The 19,152-nt window shown below is 42.1% G+C and overlaps 1 protein-coding gene and 1 long non-coding RNA gene across 4 annotated transcripts in view; one reads left to right on the plus strand and one right to left on the minus strand.

Moving 5' to 3' along the window:
• The window catches only part of LOC144282376 (uncharacterized), a 233,119-nt gene that overhangs the window by 203,131 nt on the left and 10,836 nt on the right, over positions 1 to 19,152 (plus strand). The gene's annotated exons all lie outside the window — the stretch shown is intronic.
• The window catches only part of LOC144282378 (uncharacterized), an 80,726-nt gene that overhangs the window by 46,250 nt on the left and 15,324 nt on the right, over positions 1 to 19,152 (minus strand). For 2 of the 3 annotated variants that reach the window (XR_013350827.1, XR_013350828.1), the window contains exon 2: positions 10,001 to 10,338. This is a non-coding gene — a long non-coding RNA (uncharacterized LOC144282378). Of the gene's footprint in view, positions 1 to 3,476; positions 3,568 to 10,000; positions 10,339 to 19,152 lie in introns of all 3 variants that reach the window. The other variant, XR_013350829.1, reaches the window with a different exon arrangement.

The raw sequence follows: 19,152 nt of genomic DNA on the forward strand, positions 1-19,152 counted from the left end.
CTTATGACTATTCAGTTTTGGAGTTAGGCAGACATACCTACTGGGTCACACCAATACTGGAGTCAGTAGGCCCCCTGACCCTTCTCCTGCAGGAGCAGCAGAGAAGCAAAGGCAAAAGAATGTTCCCTGTGGGCAGCCATCTCAAGAGAAACAGGGAGCTAGGATGAGCATACTCGGTTATTCTTTTTCTCCAATATAAAAATAAAGAAGCCAGAGAAACTCTCCTCCTTGTGGGAACCAAGAGTGGGAAAATGGAGTTTCTATTTAGCAAAGCCCCAAATAGTCCAATTTTCCTATTTCCCATTTCAGGTCAATCTATAAAACATTTTATTGTAACTGGTGCGGGGGAGATCAGTTCTTACACCCATATTTTGGACCATTTGTTAACTCCTGTGTTACAAAGCATGGCGATTGAGAAGGGCATCAGCCCTTTACAAGTTTGTACCAGGACTGTCATAAGTTAAGGTCTTGCTTTCCTGTGGCTGACCTCGAATAATACGTACCTCATTTTCTATTGTTAACATTTCACTGCAAACCATTCCAGACTGCCATGTCAGAAAAGGTGAAAAATACCTTCTCCTATTCATTGGTTGGGCAGTCACAATTTAAAAAATAGCTTTCAAACACAGACTTATGAACACAGAAACAAACATGTCACTTTTGCCTTTGGTCACCAGGGAAGGGGATTTCCAAGTCATTTTGTTCCCCTTTTCACTCATTTGTATCTCCAGGTTTTTCTGTTTATATATCAAGACTTCCTTCAGTCATCATACATTATTCTACCTTCTTAACCCCGTAAAGTCCCTTCTACGGAAAGTAGATTTATTCTATTTTAACATTATTTATGCTGTGCTTTCATTTGTGAGTAAATATCATAAAATAAGCTATAACTTAAAAAAAAAAACAATTGATGGTTGGGCTCAAAGCTAGTGGAGTGTGTCTTCAGTGCTGTAAGACAATGAGTCTTGTTCCTCTTCATTGGAATGATGGGTCAGTGACAGGCATGACCATTAGCTGATGTCCCATCTGGACACCTCAACCATCACATATGACACCTGCCATAGTATTTGCTAAGCTGATTTGTCAATGCTGAAAGGTTAACCAATTTGATTGCTTAAATTTTATTCCTAAGTTAGCTCTTTTCAGGTTATGTCACATCACTGGGGCTTGGGGAAGATTAACAACATGAAAGGCTGAATTTCAGAAAGCATGCCAAGTTTTCTGGAGTTACAGAGGGCTTTGAAACAACTTTTTTTTTTTTTTTGCAAAACATCAACTCTCAGTAAATGTTTATCTTTAATTTTAACCTGAAACTAAGTTTGAGAATTCCAGTCCACATGGATTTTGTTTTTGCAAAACTCATCAAAAAGGCTTATGGAAGACCAGCTCTGATAAAAAAAAAAAAAAAAAAAAAAAGATGAAATTACTACTTCAAACTCCGAGAAAGTCTGGAGAGCTTTATTTATTACGACCCCATTCACTGACAAATCTCCAATTGGTTGAAATCCAGTTTAAATAGATGCAGAAATGTCTACACTTTCCAAACCAAAATATAAAGAAGAGGAAGGGAGGGAGGGTGGTGGAGAGGAGACAAATACAAATCATGCCTTTCAGCCTCCAGCAGCCTCTCTGCTGGTCACCAGGCCTTTATTTCTCCTGCCAGGCCAGAAGGTCAGACTGGAGACATAAGGCCCATTTTCGGTGAGCCTTGGGCTTATGCTGCCCCATTCGGCTGCCTTCCTAGGAAGCACAGGGCAGGTGGTACAGCTCACCTGCAGGAGTCAGCCTGCAGTGATGCAGACGCCCAGGCTTCTAGCCCCAGAGAGTTCGAAGCTTGAGCCTAGCTCTTGATTTCATTAACAATACAGCTCAAACCAGTCAGTTTTCCTTCTGAGAAACAGTTCTTACCGGGTACTTGCCCAGCTTAGAACTCCTCAGTGGCTCACTCGAGCTTTCTGCCTGAAGGTCAAACCTTGCATTCTGGCTGGTAGGCTCTGAGGACTCTGGGCCCCGACTCCCCCTTGGCTCCTGCCCATGCCACTCTCCAGTTCACGCTCCAAACTCCTGTTCTCTGGCATCTCTCTCTGGATTGTCAGCTCTTCTGCTTGATTCTAGAGCAGAGGACCACACACATCTTCCCTGTAAAGGGGCCAGATGGTCAATATTTTTTTTCAGGCTTTTTTAGGCCAAATGGTTTTTGTCACAACTACTCATCTCTGCCATTGAGCTGCCAAAGCAACCAGGGACACACAGACAAACGTGTGTGGCCGTGTGCCAATAAAACTGCATATGGGAGGGTGGGAGTAGTTAGCGGGGTGCAGATCCCACCCAGGAGCTATAGTTTGCTAACCAATGCTCTACAACTTTCGTTCATGCTACTTGTTCCTTCTTCCTGGGATACCTTCAGCCAGCCCCTCATGTGAGAAACTCAATTTTCGGTAGGTTTTCATTTTTCTGGCCTAACCTCAGCTGCCACTTCCCTCAGGAATCTTTCCTTGTGCCTGACTCTGGGTCATATGCCTCCTCCCCATGAGTTTCCAAAGCCCTCTCCTCATCCTTGGGGATATTCCCTGTTCCATATTATAATTGCCTGGTTCTGTATCTGTATCCCTCCCTAGACGGCAAGTTCGCACAGGGGATAAAATAAAACTGTGCCTAGTAGGATTCGATATCTTGTTATTGTCATCACAGTAGTATAAACGGAATATGGTTGTGTGAGCCTGAGAACTTAGCAACTCTAATGTCAGAAAAATCGAGCTGACAGACTTGCAAAGGCAAAATTTTCCCCAATCAGGCTTGTCTGGAGGTCTGCATGGAAGTGAGTTTAGTTGGTAAGCAGGTGTGATCACCTGAGCCAAAGTCACTGGCTGTAAGCCTTTGTGTACACTGGGATTGCCTGGGAGGACTTTAAACCTCTTTGAGGCTTACAGCCTACCTGCAAGCCTTCTGTGGTGCAGCCTGGAAGAGGAATCTTGACTCTTTCCCCAGCGGTATTTGTTTCCCAGGGAAGCCACAACAAATTACCACAAATTAGGTGGCTTAGAGCAACCAAAATTTATCCTGAGTTCTGGAGACTAAAAGTCTGAAATTAAATTGCTGCCGGCTCTAGGGGACAATCTTTCCTTGCCTCTTCCAGCTTTGGGTGGCTGTCAACATTCCTTGGCACCTTGGCTGGTGGTCACGTCACTCTGATCTCTGCCTCCGTCCCCTGTCACATGCTCCTCAGTGTGTCTGTTCTCCTCTATATGAGTTGAATAATGCCACCTGTCATTGGATTTAGGACATACTTGGATAATCTGACATGATCTGACCTCAAGGCTTCAACTTCCTTACATCTGCAAAGATCCTTTTCCAAATGAGGCACAATTGTGGGGTCCAGGAATTCGGACATGGATCTATCTTTTGGGGTGGGGGGCAGCATTCAACCTGAAGCACCAGGTAATTCTGATTTATAGCCACTCTGATTATACACACACCTTTGTAGGCAGGCTCACACATCCGTGCTCAGGATTGCTTGGGAACCGACCACTTCTTGTACCAGGTGAGAATTTCGGAACATTCTCCATCCTGAGAAAAGGAGCAAAGCACTAAGGAGGGATGGTGAGGAAATGCCAGGCACGTGGGACAGGGGGATGCAGAGCATGGCTTGGATGAGCAACTCCTCTCTGTGTTTTTCACTGCTTTCTCCATCTAAGTTCTCTTTCTACAAAGGGATCTGTAATAACCAGACTTTTCTTCACTTTTTATTTTTTTCTTTCCCCTTTCTTGGTTGAAGCATTCTGTGTCAGATGGAATATCTACAGTCCTATCATCTCCTCTTAACCATACCCCGCCTTTGGGTCACGCTTTGAGACAAAACTGCAAAAATGTTTTTGGTTCATCTCTTTGGATAATAGAGACATTTGTAATTATGAAAAAAGAAAATTTTCTCCTCTTTCAGACCAGTTAAGGATAGAAAGTCAGAGGTGTGCCTATATCTCGGTGAAGCCAGAACTGCCTCACACTGAGTCTGAATCCTTTAAAAGCTTAAAAAAAAAAGAGGGCTGGGGAGAAAGGTGTAAATCTCATGAAACTAGGGCTCCTTCCTGCTTCTTTCTGTGGTTTAATTTTCAAACATCATTTTACGTTAGCTTTTATCAGAAATAAGTTAGAAACTCTAACAGTGATGATTCTCCTATGGAAGGTCACAAGGTTGGAAGTAGAATGCTCAGTTACCTTTTGATTTTTCCACTCTCCCATCTTTGGGTAACCCGACATTATTAGAAGTTCTAATAATTGCAGTACAAAGAATACTTGCATGGCAGTCCTTCAGCAAACCTCCTTGAAGAGAAATGTCTTGTCCTTATTTATAATAACATAATGTGATTTTTGAAAGAGGCAACGTGATTGTGGGTTTTGTTTGGGCTGAGAAAAAATAGACACTGCATTTTTTTTTTTTAAATGGAGGAATGTAAGGCTGTTAGATGCTGTTTGGATAAGAAGTAGTAGGGAGAGTATACTCATTAATGCATTCTGCCGTCTGGCATGTGGGCTAATACTGACTGCTGGCACCAACTTGCCTCTGCTATTTTGTTAGAGAAAAAAAAGAAGAAAAAAAAGAAAACACCCATTCTGCCCATTTTCACTTTATTGTCTCATTCTTATTCTAATCCCCAAGTAGAAAGTGCAAAGACTTTCTGCTGATTCAAGACTTTTTGCAATTTAGAGAAAAAAATCCCATTTTTTCCCCTCCCAGTTTTGATGGGATGACAAGCAATCCCGCTAACTTTTCAGGTGTTCTTAACTGAAATGAGAATTGCCAGAGAAATGTGAAAAATGCTAGCACTTATCGAGAATGCAAATGCAGCATTTGTTCAGCCTAATGTGAATAGCCTTGCCCAGGCAACTACAGAAGAGACAGTTAGAATGCAGTCGTGGTTCCAAATATTCACCCTTTCTTCCAACTAATATGACATTCTTTTCAAAAAGAAAAGAAAGGAAAGAGAAAGAAAAGGGGGGAAATATACATGTGGTTTTGCTTCAGTTACCAACACAAAAATGCCAATTTGGTACGGGTTTTATTTTAACTAAAATAATCTGTTATTGTGCAAGTATTGTCAGAACAAAGTAGCAATAAAGGAGTTTTATGTCTGTGCTGCCTTCATTATGGCTGGGTTTTAAGAGCAGTGGAACACAGGTCAACCCATGTTAGGAGTGACGGTGGGTGTTATTCTCCACCGAGGACTGCAGCGCAATAGCCATGTTTATTGCCCATCATTTTTCAATGATTTTATGCCATCATTTGGGAGATGAATAAAATAACTCTGTAGCAGGCATGCATGTAAATAAATTAAGCATTAAGAACCAGCCAGTTGTAATCATCTTTCTTTGAGAACGTACTAAATAGTTGCAATCAGTGAGATGGACTAGAAATTGCATTAAATTGCAGTCCCGGTTACGCAGCACACCCGCTCAAACCAGTCTCTAGGTGCAAGGGGAGGTCTAAAGGGGAGAAGAATGTGGTTGTCTTCTGAGTGTGTTTTAGGCTACAAAACCAAGCCGCCCAAATAACGCATGGGTCACTTAACCTTCCTGAGTGAAAGTATCTATTATTGATGAACAAACAACAATGAATGAACTCTTTAGCAATATATTACCATTTCTCTCACTTGAGCATTCAAGTCTCCTAGGCCTGAGAACCTTGGCAAATATAAAACCAATTGTCTCCTTGTATCATAATGCCTCTTCCCACAATGACCAATTTAATTATTCAGAGGATCCTTTTAAAAATTAAGATTAATTGGGAATAAGAGGAGAGAGTTTAATGAAGAAATGTGGATTTCCGCGCCCTCCCCCTTCTTCTTTTAGGAGGAAAATGGGAACTGTGGATAGAGAAGCATTTTCTTCATTTTCACCGAATTAATGGTTGGGCCTCAGTAGTGTAGATTTTCCGGCATCTTCTCCAAAATAAGAAATTTTTAAAAAGGGCCCTCCAAACCTTTCTTGATTTTTCAATTGAATAGATTGAATAGGGATGAATTTGGCCTCCCTAGATATGTGCTATAGTCAGGAGACAGGTTCAAGTTACCATCTCGACACAAGTGAGCCAGTCTATCTGGGGAGGAATTTCAATAAATGGGGGAAAGTATAGTCTTTAATCAGTACCAGCTTTGGTTCAAATCCTGGTTCTGCCACTTGCAGGCTGTTTGACTTTAGATTACATTTCTTTACCTCTCTGAGCTTTTTGTCTCATAGGAAGAAAGGTCTACTATGATCACATGACGTTAGCCTCCTGGTATCATGACTGGCACATATCATGTCCGGTATTTGCACAATTAATGGATGTTGAAGCTGTTAGTCTTATGATTCAGAAAACTGCCAGTCAAAATGCTGTTTTTGGTACAGGGCAACTGGCCTGCAGCTAAAGTTTTTTTGAGTTCCTACTATGTGCCAGCCATGCCAATAGATGCTTTCATGTATCTTATCTCATTTGCAACACTCAAGCTATTTGGCACAATTCCTGTCTTATAGAGGGAAAAGCAAAGTTTAGGGAATGGGTCACCTGCTCAGAAACTACTTAACTACTACTACCTGCTGGGGCTGGAATTTGGATCCCAGTCTTCTAATTCCATGCTAGGACCGCTGTCTCATCAATGCTCCCTCAGCCACATATGCCAGCAAAATTCAGAGTTCTGAACTTAGGATTTGATAAATGAAGCTTTTCCTAAGGCTATGTAACTATGATTTATTTGGTAACTTATTGTATCAGTTAAAATTCTTTAGACCTAGGTAAGAAAAACCCAAGGTGTACTGGATTATGCAAAAAGAACTTACAGGCTCAAATAATGGAAAAGCTCAGGAAAAACTCTCTTGACCATCGACTCCATGCTGCAAGATTGTCCTCTCTTCAATTGCTGGCAAGATGCCCGCTAATAGCTTCACAGTGGAAATAAAGATCCTCTCTTCTCAATGGAAAAAGATTCCAAAATTAAATATTTTTAGGCAATTGGAATCACATGCCCACCCCCAAACTGATCACTCTTCCAGACAGCGGGCCAGAACTGAGTTGTATACACAGTCCTGGATTTAGAAGTAGAATTCAACAGTGTAAACAGGTGTTTGGGGAAGGGGAGGAGCCTCACAAGGAAAGTGTCTGGAATTCATGTGAGTGAACTAAGCTATACAGTTGCTTTTCTGGAAGGAAGCTGAGAATCAAGTTTCTCATCCACAAGCCATGTGAGCTTGAACCAGTTGGGAGTCTATTAAGGATTAGGACTCTAGTGCCAGACAGACTGGATGAATTCTGGCTCTAGTGTGTCTTAGGTGTGACTCTGAGCAGGATACATCATCCCTCTGTAACTCAGTTCCTTCTTCTCTATGATGGCTCAATTCACAGAATTTTTGATGAAGACTAAGTAGATTAAACCATATACATAGTAGAAAAAAATATTTATATATTCTAGAAAAATCCTTGGAATATAGTAAGTGCTTATTAAGTGTTATAGGCAGGCTAACATTTCTGAATGATTAAGCCTAAATTTCCCAGAATTTAACATAGGACCTTGTCTTCCTTGAGTAACACATAGAATGAAAGTGAGAACACACACACGATGACACACACAAAGAATACAAGGCGTCCTACAGCCATTCTCTGGTGATGGCGTTGTGATCACACTTGCAGGAGTCACATGCCCTTCCTTCATGTCACCTCCTTCAAGTAAAATTTGTGCAACTGTACCTTTGTAATGATTTTGCAGCATCATACCATACTGGCCATTCCCTAGTGCACAACTTCACTCGTGGGTGATAAAGGGGGAGTGGGGCATGGCAAGCGTTGGGTAGATCCCACCTCTCCTCTGCTTCAGCTTTCCTGTCTTATTCAGAAGAAAATGCAAAATCCTCACCATGGACTTAAGATCCTATATAATCTGCTCTTCTAACCTCTTTCTCTCCTCTCACTTTGCCTCACATCCCCCTTTTCTCTCATTGGCTTCATCCACCGTGGCCCCCTTGCTCTTTTGGAAATATGAACATGCTAGGTCTATTACAGCCTCAGGGCCTCTGCATAGAATTTCAACTGTTCCTGACCCACTTTCTCTTCAGTCAAGGATCTGAGCAAATGTCATCTTACACATGAAACCTTTTCCAATCCACTTGACATAAAATACATCCTTCCTGACACTCTAATTCACCTTATCCTGCCATAGCTTTGTTAGAAATGCTCATCTTCACTTGCCATTTTATGTATTCAGTCATTCATTCATTTATGTTTCACCTTACTCGAAAAAAAGTTCCTCAAGGCTCCCTCCACAACACCTCAAAGAGTCTGGCTATGATACTAGAGATTCAATAAATATTTTTAGAATGAATGAATAAATAAAAAAGGGATGTAAAAGTCTTTGCTACAAAGCTTGAAACATAATCAGTATTCAGTAAATATTGGTTTAAAAATATATTTTTGGTTAACCCCTCAATGAGATTTAGTTGGTAGTTATTAAAAGTTACTAGATACCTTATCCAGAAATTGCACTCCTAGGTAATTACCCGATGGATTTGAAAATTCTGCCCATACAAAAACCTGCAAGTGAATATTTATAGCAACTTTATTCATAATCATCAAAAACTGGAAGCAACCGATATGGGTTTCAATAAATAGATGGTGGCACATCCATATGATGGAATATTATCCAGCAATAAAAAAAATGAGCTATCCATCTGCAAAGAGACATGGATGAGTTTTAAATGCATATTGCTATGTGAAAGAAGGTGGTTTAGGAAAGCTACACTGGATGATTCTGATTATATGGCACTCTGGAAAAGGCAAAAATCTAGTAATAGAAAAAAAAAAAAATCAGTGGCTTCCAGAGATTCAAAGGAAAGGGAAGGAAGGGTTGAATAGGCAAAGCCCAGGTGATTTTTTTTTTTTTTTTTTTAGTGTGGTGAAACAATTCTGTATGATACTGTCATTATGGATACATGATATGCATTTATCAAAAACCATTGAATTTTACAGCACCAAGAGTGAATTTTCATTTTTGCCAGTTACTTAAAAACCATTTTAGAAGGTCTGGTAATCACAGGATGGAAAGCAGAATGTCACAGAACATTCCAACTGTAATACAAATGCTTGAAAATGACCTTAACTAGAGGAGGTAGGGTGGGGGGAGAGGCAGACTGAAATAACACTAGAATGAGTATAAGGAAGCACTATATTCTAGTTGACAAAGCCCTAGGTTGACACATAAAGGTATGCGTCAACAATTCTGATATTGCTGTATGTGTGGCCTGGAATCAAACAACTGAGTAAAGGGATGGTGGGTGATGGAAGCCAAGTTTATTACCACTGGAGTGGAAGTCTACAGACACACACAGCCAGGAGGCCAGGGTGGTCCATGTAGCAGTGACTTAGAATTGGAGATATCACCATGAACCCATGGTTAGCTTAACATAGATACAGATGGTTACATATAAGAATATGTATAGATATGTCTATATCTGTGGATTTATACACACATACATGTCCTTGCTATTTCAGCTAAGGGGGTCTAGAGGCAATAATACTCCAGTAACAGTGAGTACATTTAACAGCCCTCTCTTGGTTTCAAATAATGTTCTCCAGTAAAAGGAAGAAATGCTCCTTGAAGAAATGGCTGAAATGCTGACCCTAGGGATAGGACAAGGTGAGCCTGGAGCATCTTATACTGCCAGAAAATAAGTGCTTCCAACACCAAAACCTCACAAGGATGAGGGTATGTCAAGGGATACAGGAACCAACTGAAAAAACTCTCGGTGGCCAAAGCTAGAATAATTTAAGCAACAAAATAAATAGTGTAGTATTGGATTATAGCCTTAAGTACAAGATAAATATTCCTCGGCTCTATGGATATAAATAAAGAATTGAATAAGCAAATAAATGAGGGAGAATAGGTAAATTTCCCATGCAGAAAAATCCCAAAAAATTTTAGACATATTCCTCTCAAGAGTGTGGAGCAGAACTCCCAGACCCGTAAGTGTAACTCACCCCGTAGAGAAACCTGGCGAATACAACCTCAGCCAGGGGATCAGCCTTCAGCCACCTCAGTGATAAGTCCTGTGTCTAGTCTGTGCTGTTGGCTCCATGCGATGAAAATGGCGCTTCTCCTATGTGGTCTTCCTCACTCCAGTCCATAACCCCAGGCTCATCATGAGACAAATTCCACGCCGATCCCAGTTAGAGGGCTAGTCTACAACATACCTGGCCAGTGCCCTGCCAACTGTCAAGGTCATCAAAAGCACACACAGTCTGAGGAACTGGTACAAGCCAAGAAGAGCCTGAGGAGATTTGATGAGCAACTGCGATGTGGCACCCCGGATGGGATCCTAGAACAGAAGGAGTCCTCAGGTAAAAACTAAGAAAATCTGAATCAAGTATAGGCTCCAATTAATAATGAGATTGTTAATAAGAATAGCATCAATATTGGTTCATGAACTGTTAACAAATATGAATATAAGGTGTTCGCAATAGGGAAAATGGGTTCCGAGCATATGAGACCTCTGTTGACATATGTAAGAAAGTTACTGAAGACAGTCCCTTAAGGAGCACACAGATTAAGGATGTAGTGACCAGAAAAAAATTGCTGAGGAGGTGCAGATAGTCTGGGTGCCAATCTTTTATTTTTTGAAAAAAGATTTTATTTGTTTATGTGAGCATGAGAGAGCATGAGCAGGGAGAGAGGTAGAGAGAGGAGGAGGCAGGTTCTCTGCTGAACAAAAAGCCCACTGTGGGGTCTGATCTTGGGACTCCAGGATCATGACCTGAGCGAAAGGCAGATGCTCCACTGACTGAGCACCCCCAGCGCCCCAGGATGCCAGTCTTTGACTTGGACTAGGTAATGGTTTTATCTCCCTCCATGGCCACCTCACATGTCTGCATTGACCAGGGCCGTGCTAGGAGGTGGGGACACAGTGGTTAACCAGGAAGAGGTACATCCACCATCCCTGGGGAGCCAAGCCAGTGGGTAACACAACCATGACTAAAATAATGGCACAAGTCGACATCAGATTCCCATGGTAGTTACTGTGCCGGGGGAGAGGCCCACGGGCCACTAGAACACAAAAGGGAGCCCATGAGAGGAGCTAAGAAATGGGAAATGGGACCCTGACCCGGTGTTCAAAGGGCAGTGGCACTTAGAGAGGGCGGGCAACTCCTGGAGCCACTCACCTCACCAAGCAGAACTACCTGAGATGCCTCTGCTTTATTTTGTCTGCTGCCCTGGGTGTGAAGGCACCGCCTGCGGGGCCAACAGCTGCCACTTGGTTTCCCCTTGGCTACCTGTCATCGTGGGGTAGACGACTCCTTGTCTGAGGGGAGAAGTTGGTGAGGAAGAACTAAGCCGACTTTAAGACTACCTGACAGGATGGCTTCATGACAACAGACAGGGCCCTCCAAGATGTTTCAGGGGTGAAACTGTTAGTTCCCTGGGCCAGGGGGCGGGGGGGCATGTTCTGTTTTGTTGTCTGGTCTCTGTTTTTCTCTGGGCACCCCCTTCCTCATAAGCCCTCCATACATAAACTGCACTTGCTTGTTTTGGGGCCCTAAGGAGAAGGAATATCCCAGGTCTGCTTTCCTCTCATTTGGTCTGAATGTGACTAATGTCTATTCTAATCCTTGAGGCGTTCTTAAAAAGAGCCAGCATATGAATTAAAAAAAAAAAAAAAAAAAAGTCTTTAACCTTTTTCCTTTGCTCATTATGTAAATTCTATTGTTCTGCTTCCCTTTTTCCCCCCTCGGGTGGTCTCAGTGCCTTCTCTCCTCCCCCTTTCTTTTGCTTTTTCTTTTCTTTTTTTTTTTTTTTTTAAGATTTTATTTATTTATTCATGAGAGACACACACACAGGGAGAGAGGCACAGACACAGGCAGAGGGAGAAGCCGGCCCCACGCAGGGAGCCCGACGTGGGACTCGATCCCAGGTCCCCAGGATCAGGCCCTGGGCTGAAGGCGGCGCTAAACCGCTGGGCCACCCGGGCTGCACCCCCCGCCCCCCGCCCCCGCCTTTATTTTTCTGAGTGAGCCTTCCTCTTTTTGGTCTCTTTCCCTGGGTAGGTGTTACTGGGCACGTCCTTTGGGGGCAGAGAGGTCTATTTCAAGATGATTAATACGTTTACCTTTCTACCTACTGAGACGACGGTGAAAGACAAGGCCAATAAAAGAGGAAGGGCTGCGCCCCCAGCCCCGCAGCTCGCAGGAAGGGCGGGGCGGGTCTCCCCAGCGGGAAGTGGTAGTCGGGCTCGTCCTGGGGGTGAGCTGAGCACCCAGCATTCTCCTCCTTTCCGGGTAAACACAGCCCAAGTAAATTAATTATAACCCGAGAAATCGACGTGAGCCTGTAACACTCCTCCACCTGGGATGAAGCCGCGTTAGCATAGAAATAGAATCATCCTCAGACTCACTGCTAACCTTTGGCCTCATTTTCATTCCTGGTTTTATGCGGGAGTAACTAAGCCGGTTAATGCCACGGAACTGGCTGTGATTATTTTTAGTTTAAACAACAGTGTCTGCCCAAGATAAATACCCGTGCGAGCTAGATTTCACCCCTGAGAGCAGTTCGTCTCCTCCTTTTGCCGGGTTTTCCCTTTACTGCCTCTCCGATGGCTTCTGAACGTGTAGATTACATTATCGCACTAGATGGGGATGAGGAAGCTTCAAAGGGTTCCGATTACGATGGACCTGGACTTTGAGATTCCGACTTGAAAGCCAGCTCTCCCTAACTGATGTAGAAGCTCTGGTGGAGACACCTAAGGTGGTTGTCACATTCCCCTCGAGTAGTTGTAAAATGAGACAAACTAAACACAGCACTTCGGGGCGTTTGAGTTAACCTCTAAACTAATGCTGGAAAGGAAGGGAAAAGAATGCTTTAAAATCTTTCTGAAATCGTGCATTTCTATCAATGTATCCGTAAGCCAACCTTCTGTCTCGTTGAGTCTGGTTCATCATTAAATAAGAAAAAGAGGTGTAAACCACTGTTTGGGCACATGGAAACAACACTATATATATATATATATATATATATATATATATATATATATATATATATAGTTGTTTATTGGTTTATTCCTTCATTTATTCATTCAACAAATGAATCTTGAGCTATCCAAACACTGTGCAATCAGGTGAGATCCTGAGACTCACTTTAGCGACCAGGCTTTGGGCTGAAGTAAACCCGTGTCACTTCTGGGCCAACGGTTTTGACGGCTGGTGCAAGACTCTCCAGAGCTACCCTCCTGGGCTGGGGTGACTGAGATGGCCTCCTGTCTCACGTGACTGGTTACAACATCGAGGAGACTGTCAGCCTGGCCACCTGCGTATGGCCCTCACCAACCCAGAGTGGACATGTAGTACGAGCGGAAAGATTTCGTTGTGTTGATTGTGGGATTTTGAGATTGAGATTGATTTATTATCGTGGCATAACGTAGTTCATCTTGACAAAGTGTTAACTGCTAGACTAGTACTCGTGATTGCGAAATAGTGATATGAAGTCCACAGCAAAAATCCTATGAGGCAGCTGTCATCATTTGCACTTTACAGGTGAGGAAACAGAAGCTCAGGAGGTCCAATAACTTAGGTTCACACAGTTTATAGGAAGCAGAGAAGGGCTTTGAACCCAAGCCCCAGGTCCATGAGTTCGCTCTAAGTACCCTAATTAGGGGCTACACATAAGAATGAAGCTCTTTCACAATATTAGAGCAATGTTTCCTGATGAGCCCATGTCATTCAAGCTTTGTTCAGTGCTCATGAAACAGATACACACTTATACCAGTGCAACCCTACCAGTGTTCTACACAATTCTGGAGCCTCCACATGTCAATAAGTCTTGTTCTGTGGTCAAATAATGATGTGAAACACTCTATACAATTTAACTGTACTCATCTCCCACCTGCCACTACCGTCTTTACAGTGACAGCTGCCACCAGCCTCCCAGCATTACCAGCTCTCCTGCCAAGGACTGGGCTCCAGCACGCCTCTATCGCTCCTGCTGTCATGGAGCTAAGACATAGTTGATAGATGTGTCAGCGGGACACATAGGTGCCTGCTGGAATGAATTGCTGCTGTGTGATAACCTCACCACGGGTGGGCCTGAAGCCCTTCCAGCGTGCACAGTGGCAGGTCATAAGCTACTATTGGCCATACACTGGCATGGAGGAGAGATGCCTGGGGTATGGGTGCACAGTGACTTCTGGGCAGTACAAATGGGCTTCCTGGTTGGCTCGTGAACTGGAAGAAACAAGACTGAAGGATTAGTGACAAGAAGGCCTGAGATGGAGCTACACAAAAACTCCTATGGAAATGGGCACAAATGAGCCAGCTTCGGTAGCTTTAGGGATAAAGAGAGAACATCTCTTCATAAGATCAGAGTAGAGGGAACTATAGTAGGACTTCCTTTGATACGGATTGCCCTCCAGTTACTCATCACTATAGCTCTTACCATAGTTCCCTGTGCCTTTCCAACCTTAAACAGGACTAATCTATACGAGTTGGAAAAGCCAGTTTATGATGTTTAATGAAGTTAATGTGTCACCCTGCCCAATGGCATTGCTATTTGACTTCATAAGTCTAATGTTAAGAAATGGGTAGTGGAATGATTTCCACTCTAGCAGCGAAATAGTCAAGAAAAAAAATCCCAAGCAAGAGAGGCTTTTGGTGCTTCTTGTATTACATTCATCAACTTTGCCTAAGGAAAACCAGTTCTTCAGTGGTATCAGTATCTCCCACGAATATACTCATTATCCTCAATATACCGGGTCCAATGTAGGGATTTACTGAGGAGCTTTAAGGTAGCACAGGTCCGTGTAAGAGTAGAGGAGGACTATAACCTTTGGTGGAAGAAGGAAGGGCAAGGGTAGAGGTGCCACTGCTAGCATCTCCTGAATCATTACCCCACCGTTTTTTTGGGAAGTAAGAATTCCCGAAAATAGGACAGTAATTCTTTTTTATTGTTTTTGTTTGTTTGTTTGTTTTTAGGATAGTAATTCTGTAGATAAAGTGGTAAGTCCCCTCAGATGACCTGGACTTGAATCTTGGCTATGCTACTTAGATTTAACTGTTTCCCAGAGTTAATATATTAAGTCTCTGTTCTCTAATCTGCAAAGTGGACATAATAGATAACATCCACTCTGCACATATCAAATTATCATGAATTTTAATAAGATTGTGGTACTTCCATTGTTTGTATAATCTTGGGAATGTAACTTAACTTGTCTAGGACCCGTTTTCCTCTGTGTCAATTCTACGTCAGAGGCTAAGGTTAGATAATCACCAAGAACCTTCTAGCTCTGGTGAAAGCATCTGTGCATGTGAAAGCATTAACTAGGAAGTGTTAGAGAAATGTAAATTTGATTGCCCTTATGATTTATATTCACATCAGTATTACTATTTTGAATGCAGTAGTCCTTGGGAACCAGCTATCTCTAAGAAGGGAGAAAGCCTGGTTCCTGATACCCTCCACGCGGGACTACTGCCAGTGGCAAAGATTTGTCTTTGTAAAGGCCATTGATAAGAAACATAGAGCCCTTTTGCTCCTCCTGCTCCAAACTGATGCCCTCCTGTTCTAACCACCAGAAGGGAGACATCATGTGTTTCATGCTCTGATTTACACACAGGAGCTTCTAGCGGCAGTTTTGAAATTAATGAAGCCACAGCCTCCAAAAGTCAGAAGCAGCAGAATCATCAATTTCTCATCGATTTTAAGGAGGAGGAAGGAAAGCTCCGCCCTCTTAACTCCTGTCCTCTACTGTCCTTGGGGGGGTGGATGCAGTCCTGCAAAGGAAACCTGGTTTCCAAAGGGTCATAAAAATGCTCTTGGAAGTCACTGCACATTATCACTCCTTTACAATGATGATAAACCACTTATTAAGGCTTGACAGTGTGCTCAGCACTGAGCTCCGTTCTTCATCCATATTTTCGTATTGCATCCTCACAACAGCTCCGTGAAGTAAATGTCACTCTTATGCCAGGAACCCTAAGACTTAGGAAAGGGTAAAATCAGTGAAATGGGAATTTTAACCTACGTCTGTTTGAGCCAATGTCTGAACTCAACGTAATTCTCAAATTTTTTGGTCTCAGGATGGCTTTACATTTTTGAAATTTATTAAGGACCCCAAGAGGTTTTGTTTGTGTGTATCATATCTATCGATATTTGTCGCATTAGAAATTCAAGCTGTGAAAAATTCCACCCACAAGGATACACAAGCAAACACTTCCCTAGCCATTAAGGCAATGATATCCTCCCATTATTTAGCCTGTGGAAGACTCCACTGTACACTCAAAAGAGAATGAGACTAAAAGAGACAAATAACATCTTAGTATCCTGTGAAAATAATTTTGACCTTGTGGATCCCCTGAATGAATTTTAAGGACCGGTAGAGGTCCCAGAACTGTACTTGGAGAACTGTGCTTGTCAATGTTCACGTCCTCCCCTCTGTGCTAACATGCCTCGTATGTCTGATGTAATGCTCAAACTGACAGAAATAATTTCTGCAAATCAGACAGAGATCTACAATTCTCAAACATTTTTATCTCCATAGTGAGGAGTTCAACCCCTCTGTCCCTTTTGAAGATGCGACTTACTGTTTGAAGAAAAAACATAAAAGACTAATTATGAAAATTCTGTACAAAGGAAAGGTGGTTATTGTTATTCCCAATTTCTGTGTAACTCTTCCTTGCTCCCTCTTAGAGTCCCGAAATCCTAAGTATTATCTGATGACTTTCACCATCACATCTTATTCAAAGAGATGCTGTTAGAAGCAGTTCCTTTTTACTTGCAAGATATGTTTATTCAGTGTCTAACTATGTGCCAGGCACTGAACCAGGCCTGAGGTTGACAGCAAGGAGTGTAACCCAGTTTTTGTGCTCAAGAAACACAGAGTCTGATGAGGAAGGATAGACAAATCCAAAGGTTATTTTATAAAAACAATGTGATAAGCTAAGGATATGGGAGCACGTAACAGCAACACCTAATTCGTCTTTCAGAGATCACAGATTAAGAAATATAGTAGTAATTTTACTGCTCTATTTCAAAAGGCCCATTTGTAAATTTAATTTCATTATCCCAACTTGATGTCACTTTCAACATTGACTTCTGGTTTTCTCTCCTCTATTTAAATGTTGGAGATTTTCTTTTTTTATATTCAGACATACCGCTTTGCATTTTCAAAGTCAAGTCTCATTGTTATTCCTTCTCTGGGTCCTTTTGTATCATTTTTTCTGATATCCTGGTATTCATAATATCTCCCAAATGAGTACCATCTGTGAATTTCATCAGTCTGCTGTCTGTTCCCTATTCTGGCTTGTGAATGAAGATGTTAAATAAGAACAGACATTGTAGGGCAGCTGCTTCCTGCAGCACCCTACCAGGAGTCCTCTCAACATTTATGACACCTTCTCACTGGCATTCATTACATTTTGTTTATAGCCCTTCAGGTAGCTACGAATCCCAAGTGAGAAGGATACTATTCAAGTGAATGTAGAGTTTTCTGATTAAAATTTGAGGTAAGATGTGGTATACTTTCTGCTAAATTCTGAATTCTGGAAGGCTGCTAACTAACTTCCTCCCCTTTCTACCTCTGGCCCCAAATGACTCCAGTATTTTCTGATGAAATAGTCTCCACATGCAGATTTTTCAGTTTATGTCAATGAACAGGATGATAAAATGAAAATAGGTGTCACATTTTAACATGAGGTGAGAAGCCACAATGTAGAATTTGCAAAAGAATGATCCAAATCAGTTAAAAGATTCTTAACCCAGTACACCAAGTTGGGTATCAAGGATTGGGTTACAGGAGATGATAGAGGGATTTTTAGAGGCAGGTGGTATATGGTAAATCCTATCCATTCACTCAAGGGCAAGAGGGGTATTCCCCATTCACCTCAAGCCAACAGAGAGGAAGCTTAAAGTGATTCCAAACGTTTGATAACTAGGCTCTGAAGATTGAGGGATATTACACATTGAGATCTCTTACCCACAGCAACATCTAAAAGCAAGAAGGAATGACTGTGGTAAGCAACCTACAGTCAATCTGTGCAAAAAATATGGAACCATGTGTGGGATATGCACAAGAGAAGTCCACTTAGACTCATTGCTGTCTTGTCTAAAAATGGGAAGTTTGCAGAAAGAAGCTAAAGGGACCACTCAGTTCCTACTGATGATAAATGGAGATATAAGCATTGAGCCAGAACGGCAATGAATTCATTTAAGTCAGTGGAGCTACTGAGTGGGAATGGTGTAACTTGAAAGAACTCTTATGTATCAGTTAGCTTTTGCCACATAAGGAAAGACCCCAGAATTTAGTGGCTTCAAACAACCACTTACTTAGCTCATGACTCTTCTGGTTACTGCTTTAGGTGAAGTTTCAGCTGGGCAGTCTTCATAATCTAGGCTAACACACACAAGTGTCTGTGGCTAGATGTGGGTCAGTTGGGGGCTTACTGATCTAATGTAGCCTCCACTGAGACAGCTAATCTCTGATACACATGGTCTTTTTTTCCCTCTAGATGGTAGTTTTAGTCATATCAAAGCAGGTTTCCAAGAGAGAGTGATAGAGTGCAGGACTTCTTAGGCCCAGGCTTGTAAATGGAATATCTTTAATTCTTTCATCTTCTTTTGGTCATGGCAAGTTACAAGGCCAACCTTGATTCAATGGATAGAGAAATAGCTTCTGGCTCTTGCCAGAGGAGTGAAGTCCTTTCCTTCATCTTCCTGTGTGTAATATGAGCATGAGCCTAGAAGTGCAATAGTCATCTAGTGACCAGGAGATTATAAGTGTGCTGAGAGAGACCTCATCCTGTGGGTAGCAGAGAGGGAAGATGAAGGAAAAGAAAGGATCCTTAATGACATCACTGAGCTACCAGCCTGCCTTTTATTGCCTACTCCTGTGCTTTTATTGCATTTTAAGACAAATAAACCCCTTTCCTGCTTAAGATACTGTTTGTTGATGTTTCTGTTACTTTCAGGCAAACACATTCCTGACTGATACAATAACAAATTTTTATATAAGATGAGCTAAACTGAGCTGCACAACTAAAGAGGGATCAAATTAGGAGAAGAGTCATAAAAAATGGATTAAGAGTTATGTGAGAAAATATCAAAGCAACTAGAATTTTCCTGGTTAGAAACAAAAGAACAGAACTTGGGGAGAGTT

The sequence above is a fragment of the Canis aureus genome, chromosome 13 (assembly GCF_053574225.1).
Source record: "Canis aureus isolate CA01 chromosome 13, VMU_Caureus_v.1.0, whole genome shotgun sequence".
NCBI classification, from domain to species: Eukaryota; Metazoa; Chordata; class Mammalia; order Carnivora; family Canidae; genus Canis; species Canis aureus.